General features: G+C 46.2%; 1 protein-coding gene and 1 non-coding gene across 2 annotated transcripts in view; one reads left to right on the top strand and one right to left on the bottom strand.

The window, feature by feature from the left end:
* The window catches only part of LOC126474874 (chymotrypsinogen 2-like), a 439039-nt gene that overhangs the window by 54500 nt on the left and 365555 nt on the right, over positions 1–18984 (top strand). The window lies entirely within an intron of this gene.
* On the bottom strand, positions 13997–14071 carry Trnas-cga (transfer RNA serine (anticodon CGA)). The gene has a single exon. It is a non-coding gene; the product is annotated as a tRNA-Ser (tRNA).

The raw sequence follows: 18984 nt of genomic DNA, 5'->3' as shown, positions 1-18984 counted from the left end.
CTCGCCTTCCCCACAATATTATCCATGTGGTCTTTCCAACTGAAGTTGTTCGTAATTTTAACACCCAGGTACTTAGTTGAATTGACAGCCTTGAGAATTGTACTATTTATCGAGTAATCGAATTCCAACGGATTTCTTTTGGAACTCATGTGGATCACCTCACACTTTTCGTTATTTAGCGTCAACTGCCACCTGCCACACCATACAGCAATCTTTTCTAAATCGCTTTGCAACTGATACTGGTCTTCGGATGACCTTACTAGACGGTAAATTACAGCATCATCTGCGAACAACCTAAGAGAACTGCTCAGATTGTCACCCAGGTCATTTATATAGATCAGGAACAGCAGAGGTCCCAGGACGCTTCCCTGGGCAACACCTGATATCACTTCAGTTTTACTCGATGATTTGCCGTCTATTACTACGAACTGCGACCTTCCTGACAGGAAATCACGAATCCAGTCGCACAACTGAGAGATACCCCATAGGCCCACAGCTTGATTAGAAGTCGCTTGTGAGGAACGGTGTCAAAAGCTTTCCGTAAATCTAGAAATACGGAATCAACTTGAGATCCCCTGTCGATAGCGGCCATTATTTCGTGCGAATAAAGAGCTAGCTGCGTTGCACAAGAACGATGTTTTCTGAAACCATGCTGATTACGTATCAATAGATCGTTCCCTTTGAGGTGATTCATAATGTTTGAATACAATATATGCTCCAAAACCCTACTGCAAACTGACGTCAATGATATAGGTCTGTAGTTCGATGGATTACTCCTACTACCCTTCTTAAACACTGGTGCGACCTGCGCAATTTTCCAATCTGTAGGTACAGATCTATCAGTGAGCGAGAGGTTGTATATGATTGCTAAGTAGGGAGCTATTGTATCAGTGTAATCTGAAAGGAACCTAATCGGTATACAATCTGGACCTGAAGACTTGCCCGTATCAAGCGATTTGAGTTGCTTCGCAGCCCCTAAGGTATCTACTTCTAAGAAACTCATGCTAGCAGCTGTTCGTGTTTCAAATACTGGAATATTCCATTCGTCTTCCCTGGTGAAGGAATTTCGGAAAACTGCGTTCAATAACTCCGCTTTAGCGGCACAGTCGTCGGTAACCGTACCATCGGCACTGCGCAGCGAAGGTATTGACTGCGTCTTGCCGCTTGTGTACTTTACATACGACCAGAATTCCTTGGGATTTACTACCAAATTTCGAGACAATGTTTCGTTGTGGAACGTATTACAGGCATCTCGCATTGAAGTCCGTGCCAAATTTCGCGCGTCCGTAAATTTTAGCCAATCTTCGGGATTTCGCGTTCGGACCTGTTTTGTGTATCATGGGGGATCAGTTCTATCTCTTACCAATTTATGAGGTATGAATATCTCAAATGTTGTTGCTACTATATCTTTGAATTTGAGCCACATCTCGTCTACATTTACATAGTCAGTTCGGAAGGAATGGAGATTGTCTCTTAGGAAGGCTTCGATTGACACTTTATCTGCTTTTTTAAATAAAATTATTTTGCGTTTGTTTCTGGTGGATTTGGAAGAAACGGTATTGAGCCTAGCTACGATGACCTTGTGATCACTAATCCCTGTATCAGTCATGATGCTCTCTATTAGCTCTGGATTGTTTGTGGCTGAGAGGTCAAGTGTGTTTTCGCAATCATTTACAATTCGCGTGGGTTCGTGGACTAACTGCTCGAAATAATTTTCGGAGAAAGTATTTAGGACAATCTCGGAAGATGTTTTCTGCCTACCACCGATTTGGACAAGTATTTTTGCCAACATATCGAGGGAAGGATGAAGTCCCCACCAACTATAACCGTATGAGTGGGGTATTAATTTGTTACGAGACTCAAATTTTCTCTGAACTGTTCAGCAACTATATCATCGGAGTCTGGGGGTCGGTAGAAGGAGCCAATTATTAACTTAGATCGGCTGTTAAGTATAACCTCCACCCATACCAATTCGCACGGAGTATCTACTTCGACAAACAAAGGCGGTTTTCTTTGCGGCGAGATCTATTTACGAAATTTCAATCACCAACTTTCTCTTCCAAATGCGAAAATATTTTTTTGACACCCACCTATGTAGGGAGAAATGATCATCCTAATAAAATAATAGAAATCAGAGCTCGATCGGAAAGATTTAGGTGTTCCTTTTTCCCATGCGCCATTCGAGAGTGGAATTATAGAGAAGTAGTACGAAAATGGTTCGATGAACCCTCTGCCAGGCACTTAAGTGTGAATTGCAGAGTAACCACGTAGATATAGATGTTGATGTAGACCATTCTGAGACGTAATAACGTTAACATTAATATACTGAGTAAACACTGACAAAGATTGGAAAGATTATTTCAATTTTATATTTCAGCCATAGATTATGGTGCAGAGGTGCGTTATGATGACGTGGCGCTAGCAGGAGTGAACTGGGGCAAGTCCCGTCACACCATCTGGCCTCTGTATCTCCTACAATGATACAGCCTTGTTGACAACGTGGGTCCACGGTTTCGTGGTGAGCGCCTCACTGAAACCTATCGTCGGGCCTAAGGCCGGCATTACACTATCAAATATCTTTGTCCAATATCTTTGTCAAATATCTTTGTCAAAGAAATTTTATGGTGTAATAGGGAACTTTGTCAAATATCGTCAAATATTTGATCAAATCTAGGGCCACGCTGTAGATTTGATCAAAGAAGTCGCTTCTCTTCTGTTCACTACAATGTGATGTGTTACCATATGGAGCGCTAGCATCGCTGCAGCATTCTGTCATCTGTAGTGTTTTTATAAGCATTACCGGTAAATACAATTGGTGTGTACCGTCAAGTACAAAATTAATAGGCAAGTATGAAGCTGATGAGGCGCTTTACAACAAAAATAGATAAGAATATTGGAGACCTGATCTAACCTAACCTAACCCAACACTCTCCTGTAGCAAGGAATCGGAGTGTTACCGTGAGATTGTCTTCTGCAGATATAGCAGTTCTTGAGTGAGTATTGTGCTTTGTGATATGAGGATACACTTCACTGAGCACATACAGAAATGTATGCTCATCCATTCTTAAGTAATTGACATGACTTGACATCCTCCACTATAAGCTCGTGTAAAAAGTTTTGTTGAATGCTTTTATCGTATCGTTGTAAAACCCACGGCTTCACCCAGGTACGTGCCGGCCGTGGAGTGGCCGAGTGGTTCTAGGTGCTTCAGTCCGGAACCGTGCAACTGCTACAGTCACAGGTTCCAACCTGCCTCGGGCATGGATGTGTGTGATATCCTTAGGTTAGTTAGGTGTAAGTAGTTCTCAGTTCTAGGGGACTGATGACCTCACATGTTAAGTCCAATAGTACTCAGAGCCATTTGAACCACCCAGCTAAGTTTCCTTTTTTTCCCCCACTTCTCTTCCACATGAGCACACAGTGCAATTGTGGTACATGTAACTGCTGCGGTTAACAACAAGTTGTTGTCAGCCATCTTGAACTTTGACGAAAAATATGCTGACAGTGTAATACCCCCTTTTAGCTCCACGTCTAAGATCTTTGTCAAATATATTTGACGAATATTTGATCACATCTTTGACAAAGAAATTTGATAGTGTAATACCGGCCTTTGTCAAAGATTTGATCAAAGATGTGAACAAATATACCATCAAATATATTTGACAAAGATCTATGAAGTAGCGTTAGAAGGGGTATTACACTGTCATCATATTTTTCGTCAAAGTTCAAGATGGCTGACAACAACAACTTGTTATTAACTGCAGCAGTGACATGTACCACAATTGCACTGTGTGCACATGCGGAAGATGAGTGGGGGACAAAAAGGAAACGTATCTGGGTGAAGCGATGGGTTTTACGACGACGCGATAAAAGCATTCAACAAAATTTGTTACGTGAGCTTATAGCGGAGGACGTCAAGTCGTACATCAATTTCTTAAGAATGGATGAGCATACATTTCAGTATGTGCTCAGTGAAGTGTATCCTCATAACACAAAGCACAATACTCATTTAAGAATTACTACATCTGCGGAAGACAGGCTCACTGTAATACTCTGATTCCTTGTTACAGGAAAGGGTTAGGTTAGGTTAGATTAGGTTAGGTTAGGTTAGGTCAGGTCAGGTCTCCAAACTTCTTAATCTAGTTTTGTATTCAGGGTGCCTCACGCTGTAAATCGCCTCATCAGCTTCATACATCTCTATTAATTTTCTAGTTGTTGGCACACACCAATTGTATTTACCAGCAATGTTTATATAAACACTACAGACAACAGAACGCTGCAGCGATGCTAGAGCTCCATGTGGTAACATGTCACATTGCAGTGAAGACAATCGACTTCTTTGATCAAATCTACAGCGAGGCCCTAGATTTGATCAAATATTGGACAACATTTGACAAAATTCCCTATGACACCATCAAATATTTTTGACAAAGATTTTTGACAAAGATATTTGACAAAGAAATTTGAAGTGTAATACCGGCCTTACCAACAGGAATCGGAACTCATCTGACCAGGCCACAGTTTCCCAGTGGTCTTTGGTCCAATAGATATAGTACGAGCTGAGGTCAGTCGTCTGCTGCTGCAGCTCTTTTAATGCCAAATTTTGCCACACTCTTCTAACAGATATGTTCGTCACAAGTCCTACATTGATTTGTGTGGTTATTTCACTCAGTTTTGTTTGTCTGTTAGCACTGGCAGCTCTCTCTCGGTCGTATTGTCCGCTGTGAGGGATAATCCAGAAATGTGGTATTCTCAGCACACTCTTAACTGTGGATCTCGCAATATTGATTTCCCTAAAGATTTCCGATAGTGAATGTCCAATGTGTCTAGCTCAAACTACCACGTTCAAAGCCGTCCGCTGTGGTCTCGCGGTTCTAGGCGCTCAGTCCGAAGCCGCGCGACTGCTACGGTCGCAGGTTCGAATCCTGCCTCGGGCATGGATGTGTGTGATGTCCTTAGGTTAGTTAGGTTTAAGTAGTTCTAAGTTCTAGGGGACTGATGACCACAGATGTTAACTCCCATAGTGCTCAGAGCCATTTGAACCATTTTTTGAACCACGTTCAGAGTCTGTTAATCCCCGTCGTGTGGCCATAATCACGTCAGAAACCTTTCCTCATGAATCACCTGAGCGTAACTGGCAGCTCCGCCAACGTACTGCTTTTATATTCCATGCGTACGCAATACTACCGCCATCTGTATGTGTACATATCGCTACCCCATGACTTTTGTCACCTCAGTGTATAAAAACAAACTGTAAGGTGCAATATTTCTAATATTCACTGGTGCTTGGTGCAACCACATATTGTTGCTACGACTGGAAATTTAGTCCCACTCATTAAATGTGCTTTCTATCAGATGGTGCATCGCACATGAGTTCAGACACGGGAAACAAGTCACTGTAAAACATACGTTGGGCTCTGTGAGGGAGGTAAACTGCCACGCTTGACAGCAGAAGCCCCACTTCCAAATGTTAGTCCTACTAATGTACGTTATGTGATGTAAGTAACTATTGACAACAGCACAGAAGATATTTAATTATTATTTATTATTTAATTACATTTCGATTTTATTTCTGTAATCGATTGTGCGGCGCTTTCGACTGATTTAGTGTGGAACAGTTTACCATAAACATCTTGTGCAAGTGCACACCTATCCTCCCCAGTTATTATTATTCCTATGTACTTTTTGTAATTTTCTGCGCATTTTCGTTTTAATTTGCATTTATACACGGTCCAGTCACATTAATGTCACCATCACCTACGTCAGATGTCAACGTGCAATAACAACACACAGACGGGAGGTGACAATACCAGCAGTGGAAGGTACAAATATCGTGCTGGCGGATGCGGAAAACAATGCAATTGCTTTCGTAATGCGGAAACTGAGCGATTTATCTGACGTTCAAAGAGCATTATCACTGGCTTTTCGGCCAAAGGTGAAAGCATTTCTGAAACTGTTTGCGTGCCGCCATGGACAATATTTATGGCGCGTGGCAACATGGCGCTATCGAAATTCGCTGCCGAGGCAACTGTGGTGGGCCACGGGCCATAGATAACAGGGATGAACGACGGCTGCGGAGACGTGCAGCGGCGAATAGAAGTGCACCTGTTCAACAACTGACCTCCCAGATCAACCAAGGGGCTACCAACAGCGTCAGCGAAGGTTAAGCGAACGTTGCTGAAGGCTCCTGGTTAACGTACCCAAGATGACTGCTATCCATCGGCGCGAAGGCTGGAATTGGCAAGTTAATACCGCAACTGGGTGACCAATGAGAGATTAATCACGTTTTATGCTCCATCGAACAGGAAGCAAACATCCTGCAGCAATCATTGGAAAGGGTCCAGGCCACAGGAATGAGTATTACGGTCTATGGAATGTTTACGTGGCATTCCCTGGTGATCCTGCCATTCTGGAGGACACACTGGGTCAACACAAGCTTGTATCTATCCTTGGAACCGAGTTCACCTATACATGCAGTTCGCTTTTCCTCGGGATCTACCAGCGCCACTAGCCCACCCGTCACACAGTTTGCAGGGTACGTGCGTGGTTCAAAGAGCACCGGAATGAATTTACCATACTCTCCTGGCCACCAGACTCCTCAGATATGAACTCGGTGTAGAATTTGTGGGCACACATCGACCGGGCTGTTCCAATATCGATCCTCAGCTGAGAAACCTAGTGCAGCTGGGCATGGCAGTGGAGTCGGTACCTTCCAGATACTCGCTGACTTCCTTCCTGCACATCTGCACATCTGGTAGCGGTCCGGGCTGCGAAATATGGTTACTTAGGCTTTTCAAAGGTGGTCATATTAATGTGACTGGGCAATGTATGAAAGTAATTGTACATTTCCATCTTTCCCTGTGGTATTGGTACTCTGATATATAGATCGACCCGAAAATGGCACTTAAAGAATTACTCGCTAAAAGCAACTCATTTTGATAATTGAAATTTCTTCGAACAGGGATCATTTAACGTCTTAACCGACAGGGGTGGTAACTAAACCATGGCTAGGTTTGGATGTTGAGTGCGCAGGTAGCATATACTCAGAACAGAAGAACTAGTGGATCAGAGGATTTTTTACATGTCGTGTCAATATAATATTTTGATTCACCCCTGAAACTATACGCAGTCTGATCCACATTCTTTTCCTTGTTACTCAAAACATGAAAGCAATAAATCAGAAGAAGCAATGATAATTATTTTATGTAACTGACGTTTGGTCATCATGAGTATTAAGTAATGTTTGGCGCACGCCTAACAAGTATTCGGCAGAAAGCGAATGAGCAATCTTGAAATCTGAAACAGTGTTTGAAGGTGCGTGTTATAAGGTACTAGCGTAGCGCTCACTGCTTTCGTAGACCGTGTGACTTGCGCAGATATTTCTTGTTTTTCTTTAATGGATTTCTTTATGTTGTTAACAAATTGCAATCACTTTTATAATTTCCACGTTAATTAAAGCCATAGAAGCATGGTCTTTTGTAGACTACTCCTGACCAGAAAGCAATTATGGTTGCTGGTGTAAAAGGCTTTTACTAATCACCTTTTGCGTTGTTGTGGCGATAATTCGATAGAAATTTTCATCCATAAGAAATATTTCTTTGCATCTAACTGAGGAGTGAAATTCTAGTTTCCGTAGATGAAGTTCTAAACTTTTTTTAATATAACAAAATATTTTGTTAAAAATTTTCGTGCCCTATTCCAACACAATTTCCAAAAACAAGCAGCACGTTTATTTTCTTTGCTACCCCTCTCTCTTTTTATCCCCCTAATCAAGAAGTCAAATACAAATTTTTATACACGTAATTTTAAAAATACTTCAGAGTTCTTTAGTAACGACTTATTTTCAAAAACGACTTTATCCAGCCATTTTACCCCCATATGGGTTATATTTCAATATTTCAAGAAATGCTGAAACACGTATTTCTTTATTTTTGACCGAGATGCCAAATACCAATTTTCGTAGGTCTATGTACAAAATGGCTCTAAGCATCTGAGGTCATCAGTCCCCTAGACTTAGAACTAGTTAAACCTAACGAACCTAAGGACGTCACACACATCCATTCCCGAGGCAGGAAAGGTGAAAGCATTTCTGAAACTGTTTGCGTGCAGCCATGGACAATATTTATGGCGCGTGGCAACATGGCGCTATCGAAATTCGCTGCCGAGGCAACTGTGGTGGGCCACGGGCCATAGATAACAGGGATGAACGACGGCTGCGGAGACGTGCAGCGGCAAATAGAAGTGCACCTGTTGAACAACTGACCTCCCAGATCAACCAAGGGGCTACCAACAGCGTCAGCGAAGGTTAAGCGAACGTTGCTGAAGGCTCCTGGTTAACGTACCCAAGATGACTGCTATCCATCGGCGCGAAGGCTGGAATTGGCAAGAATACCGCAACTGGGTGACCAATGAGAGATTAATCACGTTTTATGCTCCATCGAACAGGAAGCAAACATCCTGCAGCAATCATTGGAAAGGGTCCAGGCCAGCAGCCGCGTGGTTCCGGACTGAAGCGCCTAGAACCGCTCGGTCATAGCGGCCGGCGGTCTATGTACAAAATTGCCTTAAAAGCGACACCTTTTGAAAAAAAAAATTATCACCTGTTTCACTGCTTCGGGATGGAATTTCGAAAACTCTTCTCTTAGTGTAGGATCAACGTCATCTCCAAATTTCAAGTTTCTTTCATGACGATTTTCAACGGGCTACGATGAGCCAGTGAGTCAGCACGTTGCGTTTTATTCATACATAGGTTACGGGAAATGTTCAATAGGAATTGAGCCGATTTCTATGGCATTCCGAAGAAACTCTGACCCGAGAACTCTACTCTGTGGGTCTTCATCATCACTTTCTAGGACAGTTATCTTGTTCCTAAATGTTTGGGTAGCCACAACCGTTCCTGGTAACCGGGAGTAGAAAACATCCATCAGCGCTCTTATGCAAAGTATTTGTTTAGCATATTTAGTTTAGAAATACATTTTTTGTGTTATCTTATTATCCAATCTAAAAATAAATTTACTAGCCTTTTGTGATAGCTAACATGAAAGAAACTCGAATACATTTCCAATGATAAATCAGTCAAGTTGTCAGAGGCACTTTTGAATTCAGTACAGCATATCGATAAATTTCTGATTGGACTTGGACCCACCCCCTACCCCCACATAAAAAAATTGGCCTTATTTTAAAATATGTCTCACTGCCATAGTACAGTCACCATTTCTGAGTTCTAGCGGTATTAGGAACATGATAATTAAATGTCCTACAATCTAGCAAGCCCACCTAATTAAAAAAAAAAGAGCTAAAACGTGAGTGATTGTTGTGGCACCTGCCGACAACAAATCGTGATAAGTAAGGGAATTTGATACGTACACCTTTTTTGTTTTGTATGTGGGATGGTGGCGAGTTCCTTGCTTGGAATGCGATAAAGAAGCCACCCGTGCGCTGCTCTCTGCCCGCCTGCGTAGCCTTGGAGCAGCGGGCGTTGCGTAACGCGGCGGCCCGCTTGCATCTGCCGCGGCGGAGAAACCGGGCGTCTCACGCACCGCCGCCGACGCCGTAACGCCCATGCGAACTGCCAGCCCGCCGCCGCGCCACAGCGTAATGGCCGGCTGTTGCGAAGACAGTGGGAGTCCCGCTCCTGCAGAGTGCGTCGCAAGGCGCGCACTCGCAGCACGCCGCCCCTGTTCACGATTTGTCGCTCCCTAACTGTGAGCGAACAGAACTCCACTGAGCCGCTGTGCTTGTATATAAAGTTTACTCGAACAACAACGATTATACAGTTACATGTTCCACGAAAGAATTATTAGTACACATTACACTGGTGTAGAAATTCTGGAATTCATTATTCCATGTTGAGAAATTAAAATATCAAATTACGACATAAATTGAATACCGATCGATTTTTAATCTACACTCCTGGAAATGGAAAAAAGAACACATTGACACCGGTGTGTCAGACCCACCATACTTGCTCCGGACACTGCGAGAGGGCTGTACAAGCAATGATCACACGCACGGCACAGCGGACACACCAGGAACCGCGGTGTTGGCCGTCGAATGGCGCTAGCTGCGCAGCATTTGTGCACCGCCGCCGTCAGTGTCAGCCAGTTTGCCGTGGCATACGGAGCTCCATCGCAGTCTTTAACACTGGTAGCATGCCGCGACAGCGTGGACGTGAACCGTATGTGCAGTTGACGGACTTTGAGCGAGGGCGTATAGTGGGCATGCGGGAGGCCGGGTGGACGTACCGCCGAATTGCTCAACACGTGGGGCGTGAGGTCTCCACAGTACATCGATGTTGTCGCCAGTGGTCGGCGTAAGGTGCACGTGCCCGTCGACCTGGGACCGGACCGCAGCGACGCACGGATGCACGCCAAGACCGTAGGATCCTACGCAGTGCCGTAGGGGACCGCACCGCCACTTCCCAGCAAATTAGGGACACTGTTGCTCCTGGGGTATCGGCGAGGACCATTCGCAACCGTCTCCATGAAGCTGGGCTACGGTCCCGCACACCATTAGGCCGTCTTCCGCTCACGCCCCAACATCGTGCAGCCCGCCTCCAGTGGTGTCGCGACAGGCGTGAATGGAGGGACGAATGGAGACGTGTCGTCTTCAGCGATGAGAGTCGCTTCTGCCTTGGTGCCAATGATGGTCGTATGCGTGTTTGGCGCCGTGCAGGTGAGCGCCACAATCAGGACTGCATACGACCGAGGCACACAGGGCCAACACCCGGCATCATGGTGTGGGGAGCGATCTCCTACACTGGCCGTACACCACTGGTGAACGTCGAGGGGACACTGAATAGTGCACGGTATATCCAAACCGTCATCGAACCCATCGTTCTACCATTCCTAGACCGGCAAGGGAACTTGCTGTTCCAACAGGACAATGCACGTCCGCATGTATCCCGTGCCACCCAACGTGCTCTAGAAGGTGTAAGTCAACTACCCTGGCCAGCAAGATCTCCGGATCTGTCCCCCATTGAGCATGTTTGGGACTGGATGAAGCGTCGTCTCACGCGGTCTGCACGTCCAGCACGAACGCTGGTCCAACTGAGGCGCCAGGTGGAAATGGCATGGCAAGCCGTTCCACAGGACTACATCCAGCATCTCTACGATCGTCTCCATGGGAGAATAGCAGCCTGCATTGCTGCGAAAGGTGGATATACACTGTACTAGTGCCGACATTGTGCATGCTCTGTTGCCTGTGTCTATGTGCCTGTGGTTCTGTCAGTGTGATCATGTGATGTATCTGACCCCAGGAATGTGTCAATAAAGTTTCCCCTTCCTGGGACAATGAATTCACGGTGTTCTTATTTCAATTTCCAGGATTGTGTTATACACTGTCCAGTCACGTCAACGTGACCACTCGTCAAAAGCCTGAATAATCAGTGAGCTGTGTGCGGCTAGTGTTCATGCCGTTTATTTCTTGTCACCTTGTGTTTACGGTACTGCCCCCTCGTCTCTTATTCGATTTGCTGGCTTGTCTGCTCGTGAGTGGCAGCAGCAGCGGTTATCGATAAGAGCACTGTCGTATTATCTTTGGAGCGACCGCTAGTATTTCCGGATCGTCGTGCGTCGGGAGTTGAGTCGGGACGGAGCAGCAATGGGTTCCCGACGGCCATGACTCCCCCCATCGTTGCCGACACACGTGACTTGAGTGGGGACGACCTTGGTTGGTTAGTCGTTCGGTCGGTCGTCTCATCGGACGATGTGTATTTGGTTGCCGACCGCTTCTGGGTTCTCTGTGTGCGTCGACTTGTAATTCGTCCTTGTTGTTCCTCAGTGACTGGTTTTAGTAACATTCGAGTTGTTTGTGGAAGTGTTTCTGCAGAACCGTGTGTAGCTTGTGGTTTTGACTGACCAGTTACTGTAACGCTCTCTGCGTGTGTGGCAGTCGGTCTGTGCACCGTGAGGTCAGGACAGGATCGCTGACGGCGTGAACGCGCGGTTTGATTGTGAGGCGCTAGCTGCGAGAGCTACGAACTTCATAGCCCACCAAACCTGGACACTAAAGTTGAGTGATCAGTTAACCTGTTATGAAACCTCAACTGCTGTGACATCTCTTCGTTCATTGCGGGTTGTTGCTTCCTGCGCCTTACCCCCTAGCAGCTACATATGGTCTGTTTGAGTCAGCGAAATTTCGCAGTCACTTACCCTGGTCGTTAGCCTAGTTTTCCGGCAGTATGTTTCTCCTCGCCGTGCCGATGCTGTCCGGCACAGCATGTAGTTAGACAGCGTTCTAGTTGTTTGTTCATATTTTTTGTTTCTTAGAGTGGTTTTGTGCGTTGGCTGTTTTTAGACGCCAGTTTTGAAGACATAGTGCTGCTAGTATCTTCATCCTCGGCTGATACTTTCCGTTGCCGCGCCATTGGTCGGCCCCACAGAATTGCTTAGGTTATTGGTCGGTACTTCAGCTGTCCCTGGGTCGGGTTCCCTTCCAATTGTTTAACCTTACTTTTGGCTCCCTTTCTCACCTCACCTTGCGTTAGAGCTACCTCCTCAGGCCGACCCTTGGAACACTTCTGAGCACCTCTGTTCTGTTGGTTTGTGATTTTCTTTTTAGTCTGAAGTACTGTACAAGGCCTTCAGCCGTCTATTAATTTACTTGGTTTTAATTTTAAAATAAGGCCTTCAGCCGTTTTAAATTAAAATCTGAAAATTGATTTGTTTAAAACTATTTTTTTTTTAATTTGATCTGAAATTCTTGTTATTCAGGCCCTAAGTCCTGAGTTGTTCAATGTCCAGTATGTGGCCTTCCGCCAAGTATTTATTTTTCTTTTAAAGGCCTTCAGACAGGTGTATTATTTAAAGCAATTTTAATAACTAGTGTTCAGGCCTTCGGCCGGTCTTGTTTTTGGTGTGGTTTTGGGTCTCCAGCCCAGGAGGTATCGCAAGTGTTCTTAACTAGGCCTTCAGCCATATTGTTATAAATTGATTCTTTTAAGGCAATGTGCAAGGAAGTAGTTCTTAGGAAAATAAAAAGTTTGTGTGTTTGTGCAAGTAACAGTAACTCATTATGGCCTCTTTCCACAACCATAACCTGATCAGCTCTATCCTACGCAACCAGAATACAATCAGCATTTGGAGCGCGGACCGCTGTGGGACGTGCAGGAGTGTATCGACAGGGATGTGGAGCCGTGTCGACTGCAGCACCAAGGCTGCTCCGCTAGGTTTCTCGGTTGAGGCTCCATGGCACGAACGAAAGTGGTGCCATAGACTGTTGGGCTTCAGTCCGTAGAGTTTGGTGGCCAGGGGACTACAATAAACTGATCCCGACGCTATTCGAACCACATAGGTGCACTGCGAGCACGTTGCATTGGTTGCGCTGGCCATCGTGCCGAGGGAAAACGAGCTGCATATAGGGTTGAACATGAGCCCCAAGGATAGATGCATATTTGTGGTGATCCATTGTAGCTTCCAGAATCAATATATCACCCAGTCAATGCCACTAAAGGATTTCGCATAGACCCTTCCAACGACTGTTGCCAGGTTTTGCTGTCAGGAGTTTCGCGCCGGGTGCGCCAACGACCGTCTGTCCGACGGAGAAGAACACATTCATCTGAAAAAGGCCACCTGTCGCCACTCAGTGGACGTCCAGCTGAGGCACTTGCTTGCAGATTCCAGCCTTCCTTGCTGATTAATAGCAGTCAGCAGAGTGCAAGAAACAGGCGCCTGCTGTGGAGGCCCATACGCAGCAACTTTCAGTGACCGGTCGTTGAGGAGACACTGTTGGCAGCTCCTCGGTTGATCTCGGAAGTCAGCTGCTCAGCGGCTGTACTTCTATTCGCCCGCACACATCTCCGCAGTCGTCGTTCACCCCTGTCATCTATGGGGTGTGGTGCACCATGGCTGCCTTGACGCCGGTTTTGGACGGCGCCATTATGTCACGCACACTACTTTAATCGTGGCGATGCACCAGCAGTTTACAGACTGGATGAGATTTCTACTGTGCAGCGGAATGTGCGCTGATATGAAACTTCCTGGCAGATTAAAACTGTATGCTGGACCGAGAATCGAACTCGGGACCTTTGCCTTTCGCGGGCAAGTGCTCTACCAACTGAGCTACCCAAGCACGACTCACGCCCCGTCCTCACAGCTTCACTTCTGCCACTACCGCGTCTTCTACCTTCCAAACTTTAGAGAAGCTCTCCTGCGAACTTGCCCGCGAAAGGCATAGGTCCCGAGTTCGAGTCTGGGTCCAGCACACAGTTTTAATCTGCCAGGAAGTTTCAGTTTACAGACTGTGCCGTTTCGGAAATGCTTCCATCCTTGACCCGGAAGCCAATGACCAGGCCCTTTTGTACGTCTGATATACCTCGTTCCGACAAACTCCGTACGTTTTTTCAACGTCCCCTGACACACGTTATATGCCTTCCACTGCTAGTATGCTAGTACTGCCACCTGCCATCTGTCAGATGTTAAATATTCTAAAAAAAGTTAAAAACTGTCCATAAGTAAGAAATAATATAGATTAGAGCGTCATTTGCTGTACAGTATTTTCAGTATCATTGAAAGCTACGCCAAATGTTTCTCTAAAGTAATTTATTTCTTGCTTTTAGACAAATCATTCCGGCAAACATTTGGGTCTTTATTTTTTCATTTATTTTATTCAGCATTTACACTACTGGCCATTAAAATTGCTACACCAAGGAGAAATGCAGATGATAAACGGGTATTCATTCGACATATATACACTCCTGGAAATTGAAATAAGAACACCGTGAATTCATTGTCCCAGGAAGGGGAAACTTTACTGACACATTCCTGGGGTCAGATACATCACATGATCACACTGACAGAACCACAGGCACATAGACACAGGCAACAGAGCAGGCACAATGTCGGCACTAGTACAGTGTATATCCACCTTTCGCAGCAATGCAGGCTGCTATTCTCCCATGGAGACGATCGTAGAGATGCTGGATGTAGTCCTGTGGAACGGCTTGCCATGCCATTTCCACCTGGCGCCTCAGTTGGACCAGCGTTCGTGCTGGACGTGCAGACCGCGTGAGACGACGCTTCATCCAGTCCCAAACATGCTCAATGGGGGACAGATCCGGAGATCTTGCTGGCCAGGGTAGTTGACTTACACCTTCTAGAGCACGTTGAGTGGCACGGGATACATGCGGACGTGCATTGTCCTGTTGGAACAGCAAGTTCCCTTGCCGGTCTAGGAATGGTAGAACGATGGGTTCGATGACGGTTTGGATGTACCGTGCACTATTCAGTGTCCCCTCGACGATCACCAGTGTTGTACGGCCAGTGTAGGAGATCGCTCCCCACACCATGATGCCGGGTGTTGGCCCTGTGTGCCTCGGTCGTATGCAGTCCTGATTGTGGCGCTCACCTGCACGGCGCCAAACACGCATACGACCATCATTGGCACCAAGGCAGAAGCGACTCTCATCGCTGAAGACGACACGTCTCCATTCGTCCCTCCATTCACGCCTGTCGCGACACCACTGGAGGCGGGCTGCACGATGTTGGGGCGTGAGCGGAAGACGGCCTAACGGTGTGCGGGACCGTAGCCCAGCTTCATGGAGACGGTTGCGAATGGTCCTCGCCGATACCCCAGGAGCAACAGTGTCACTAATTTGCTGAGAAGTGGCGGTGCGGTCCCCTACGGCACTGCGTAGGATCCTACGGTCTTGGCGTGCATCCGTGCGTCGCTGCGGTCCGGTCCCAGGTCGACGGGCACGTGCACCTTCCGCCGACCACTGGCGACAACATCGATGTACTGTGGAGACCTCACGCCCCACGTGTTGAGCAATTCGGCGGTACGTCCACCCGGCCTCCCGCATGCCCACTATACGCCCTCGCTCAAAGTCCGTCAACTGCACATACGGTTCACGTCCACGCTGTCGCGGCATGCTACCAGTGTTAAAGACTGCGATGGAGCTCCGTATGCCACGGCAAACTGGCTGACACTGACGGCGGTGCACAAATGCTGCGCAGCTAGCGCCATTCGACGGCCAACACCGCGGTTCCTGGTGTGTCCGCTGTGCCGTGCGTGTGATCATTGCTTGTACAGCCCTCTTGCAGTGTCCGGAGCAAGTATGGTGGGTCTGACACACCGGTGTCAATGTGTTCTTTTTTCCATTTCCAGGAGTGTATTATACTAGAACTGACATGCGATTACATTTTCACGCAATTTGGGTGCATAGAGACTGATAAATCAGTACCCAGAACAACCACCTCTGGACGTAATAACGGCCTTGATACGCCTTGACATTGAGTCAAACAGAGCTTGGATGTCGTGTACAGGTACAGGTGACCATGCAGCTTCAACACGATACCACAGTTCATCAAGAGTAGTGACTGGCGTATTGTGACGAGCCAGTTGCTCGGCCACCATTGACCAGACGTTTTCCATTGGTGAGAGATTTGGAGAATATGCTGGCCAGGGCAGCAGTTGAACATTTTCTGTATCCAGAAAGGCCCGTACAGGACCTGCAACATGCGGTCGTGCATTTTCCTGCTGAAATGTAGGGGTTCGCAGGGATCGAATGAAGGGTAGGGTCACGGGTCGTAACACATCTGAAATGTAACGTCCACTGTTCAAAGTGCCGTTAGTGCGAACAAAAGGTGACCGAGACGTGTAACCAATGGCGCCCCATACCATCACGCCGGGTGATACGCCAGTATGGCGATGACGAATGCACGCTTCCAATGTGCGCTCACCGCGATGTCGGCAAACTTGGATGCGACCATCATGATGCTGGAAACAGAACCTGGATTCATCAGAAAAAATGACGTTTTGCCATTCGTGCAGCCAGGTTCGTCGTTGAGTACACCATCTCAGGCGCTCCTGTCTGTGATGCAGCGTCAAGAGTAACCGCAGCCATGGTCTCCGAGCTGATAGTCAATGCTGCTGCAAACATCGTCGAACTGTTCGTGTAGATGGTTGTTGTCTTGCAAACGTCCCCATCTGTTGACTCAGGGATCGAAACGTGGCTGCACGATCCGTTACAGCCATGCGGATAAGATGCCTGTCATCTCGACTGCTAGTAAGACGAGACGGTTGAGATCCAGCACGGCGTTCAGTATTACCGTCCTGAACCCACCGATTCCAAATTCTGCTAACAGTCATTGGATCTCGACCAACGCGAGCAGCAATGTCGCGATACGATAAACCGCAATCGCGATAGGCTACAATCCGACCTTTATCAAAGTCGGAAACGTCATGGTACGCATTTCTCCTCCTTACACGAGGCATCGCAACAACGTTTCACCAGGCAACGCCGGTAAACTGTTGTTTGTATATGACAAATCGATTGGAAACTTTCGTCATGTCAGCACGTTGTAAGTGTCGCCACCGGCGCCAATCTTGTGTGAATGCTCTGAAAAGCTAATCATAGGCATATCACAGTATCTTCTTCCTGTAGCCGGCCGTTGTGGCCGTGCGGTTCTAGGCGCTTTAGTCTGGAACCGCGGGACCGCTACGGTCGCAGGTTCGAATCCTGCCTCGGGCATGGATGTGTGTGATGTCCTTAGGTTAGTTAGGTTTAAGTAGTTCTAAGTTCTAGGGGACTGATGACCACAGATGTTAAGTCCCATAGTGCTCAGAGCCATTTGAACCATTTTTTCTTCTTCCTGTCGGTTAAATTTCGCGTCTGTAGCACGTCATCGTCGTGGTGTAGCAATTTTAATGGCCAGTAGTGTATATCTCATATTGATTCATTTAATGTTCTGTCATTTTGTTGTCTACTTCACACCTGACCATTCTCTTTATAGCAATCGTTGATAGGTATTTCAATTCTTTTGATAATCTGGTGTGGTATAAGCCCTTCATTTGGTATGTAAACTTGGTAGAATTCTAATTTCTGTTTCTGCGAAGTATATTTCTACTTCTTCATTTAGTATGCGTATCTGTCTGAAATGTTTCAATGTAATGATCGGAACCAGTGATAAAAGCTTTGAGGAAGAAAATCGAGATGTTTCGATACCACTCTATGGTGCAATATTCTGATGATTAATGAAAATATTGCTCATAATTTTGTTAAAATCTAGTCATCTCCGACCAAGCAATCTTCTACGAGAGACGCCGTTCGTAATAGTTTCTGTAACAGGACAGTAACACCACCTCATTAAGAAATTGTAGTTCCATGCAAAAAAGAACCATCCCACTGTGGCGTCAGTTTGTACTGTACAAACAAAAGTTAGTTCATCTGTAATAACCTTGCAATTAGCAGCATGTTTAACTTTCGACCATTTTTATTTTAAAGTAGCTGCCCTTCTTAGGGAACTGTAAAGGCAGTAATTCAGCTTCGACATCGCCGCACGGCGTTCGATTCTAGATAATACCACGTATAGGTTGGACGTTATGGAGTGTTGCGCCCTTCAGACTTACTGAGGCGTAATAAATGCCGAATGCACGAGGGAGTCTGTCCACAGTGAAGGAGAGGAGCTCCCTACTGCTGCTTACCGCCTGCTGGTTCGCACACCGGCTTCCGCGACCCTGGAGACTGCTCTTCCTGGATTCCATTGTTCTCATCTCCAGACTCCGTCGCCCTGTCAGTCAGTAGCCGTCTGCTGAGTGTGAAACGATCGCGGTGACCTTGCTGCGAGGCGCACGTTACCTTCTCCTGTTCTCTACGTTCGCCATTTTAAACATAAGTGTGAAGTATAATGAGCCAGCTGTTTCTTCTCTTTCTTAGCGATCACCTTAACGAATAATGTCGTAAGGACAAAAAGGAAAGCGAAATAAATTACGAGAAAAGGATTCTAATGCTCACCCGTCCATTAGCTTTCGTGGTTCTCTCAGAAATATTAAGTCGAATATCGACATTTTTCCTTTAAAAAGAATCAGTTCATTTTCCGTTCTTGACAATGGTTCCAATTCCCTACCCATAAGGACTTCGAAGCAGACGACACGTGAAACATAAGTACCTACGTTATCCGTGTCATTATAGTTCTATTACGGTGAAAGAAGACATAAAAATTTAAAAGTAAGGCAGCATAAATATAACTCTCCGATGTATCCCGT

This window comes from Schistocerca serialis, chromosome 4 (assembly GCF_023864345.2).
Source record: "Schistocerca serialis cubense isolate TAMUIC-IGC-003099 chromosome 4, iqSchSeri2.2, whole genome shotgun sequence".
Classification (NCBI taxonomy): Eukaryota; Metazoa; Arthropoda; class Insecta; order Orthoptera; family Acrididae; genus Schistocerca; species Schistocerca serialis.
Note: the sequence above shows the minus strand (reverse complement) of the source record. Positions and strands in the feature narration are given on the sequence as shown.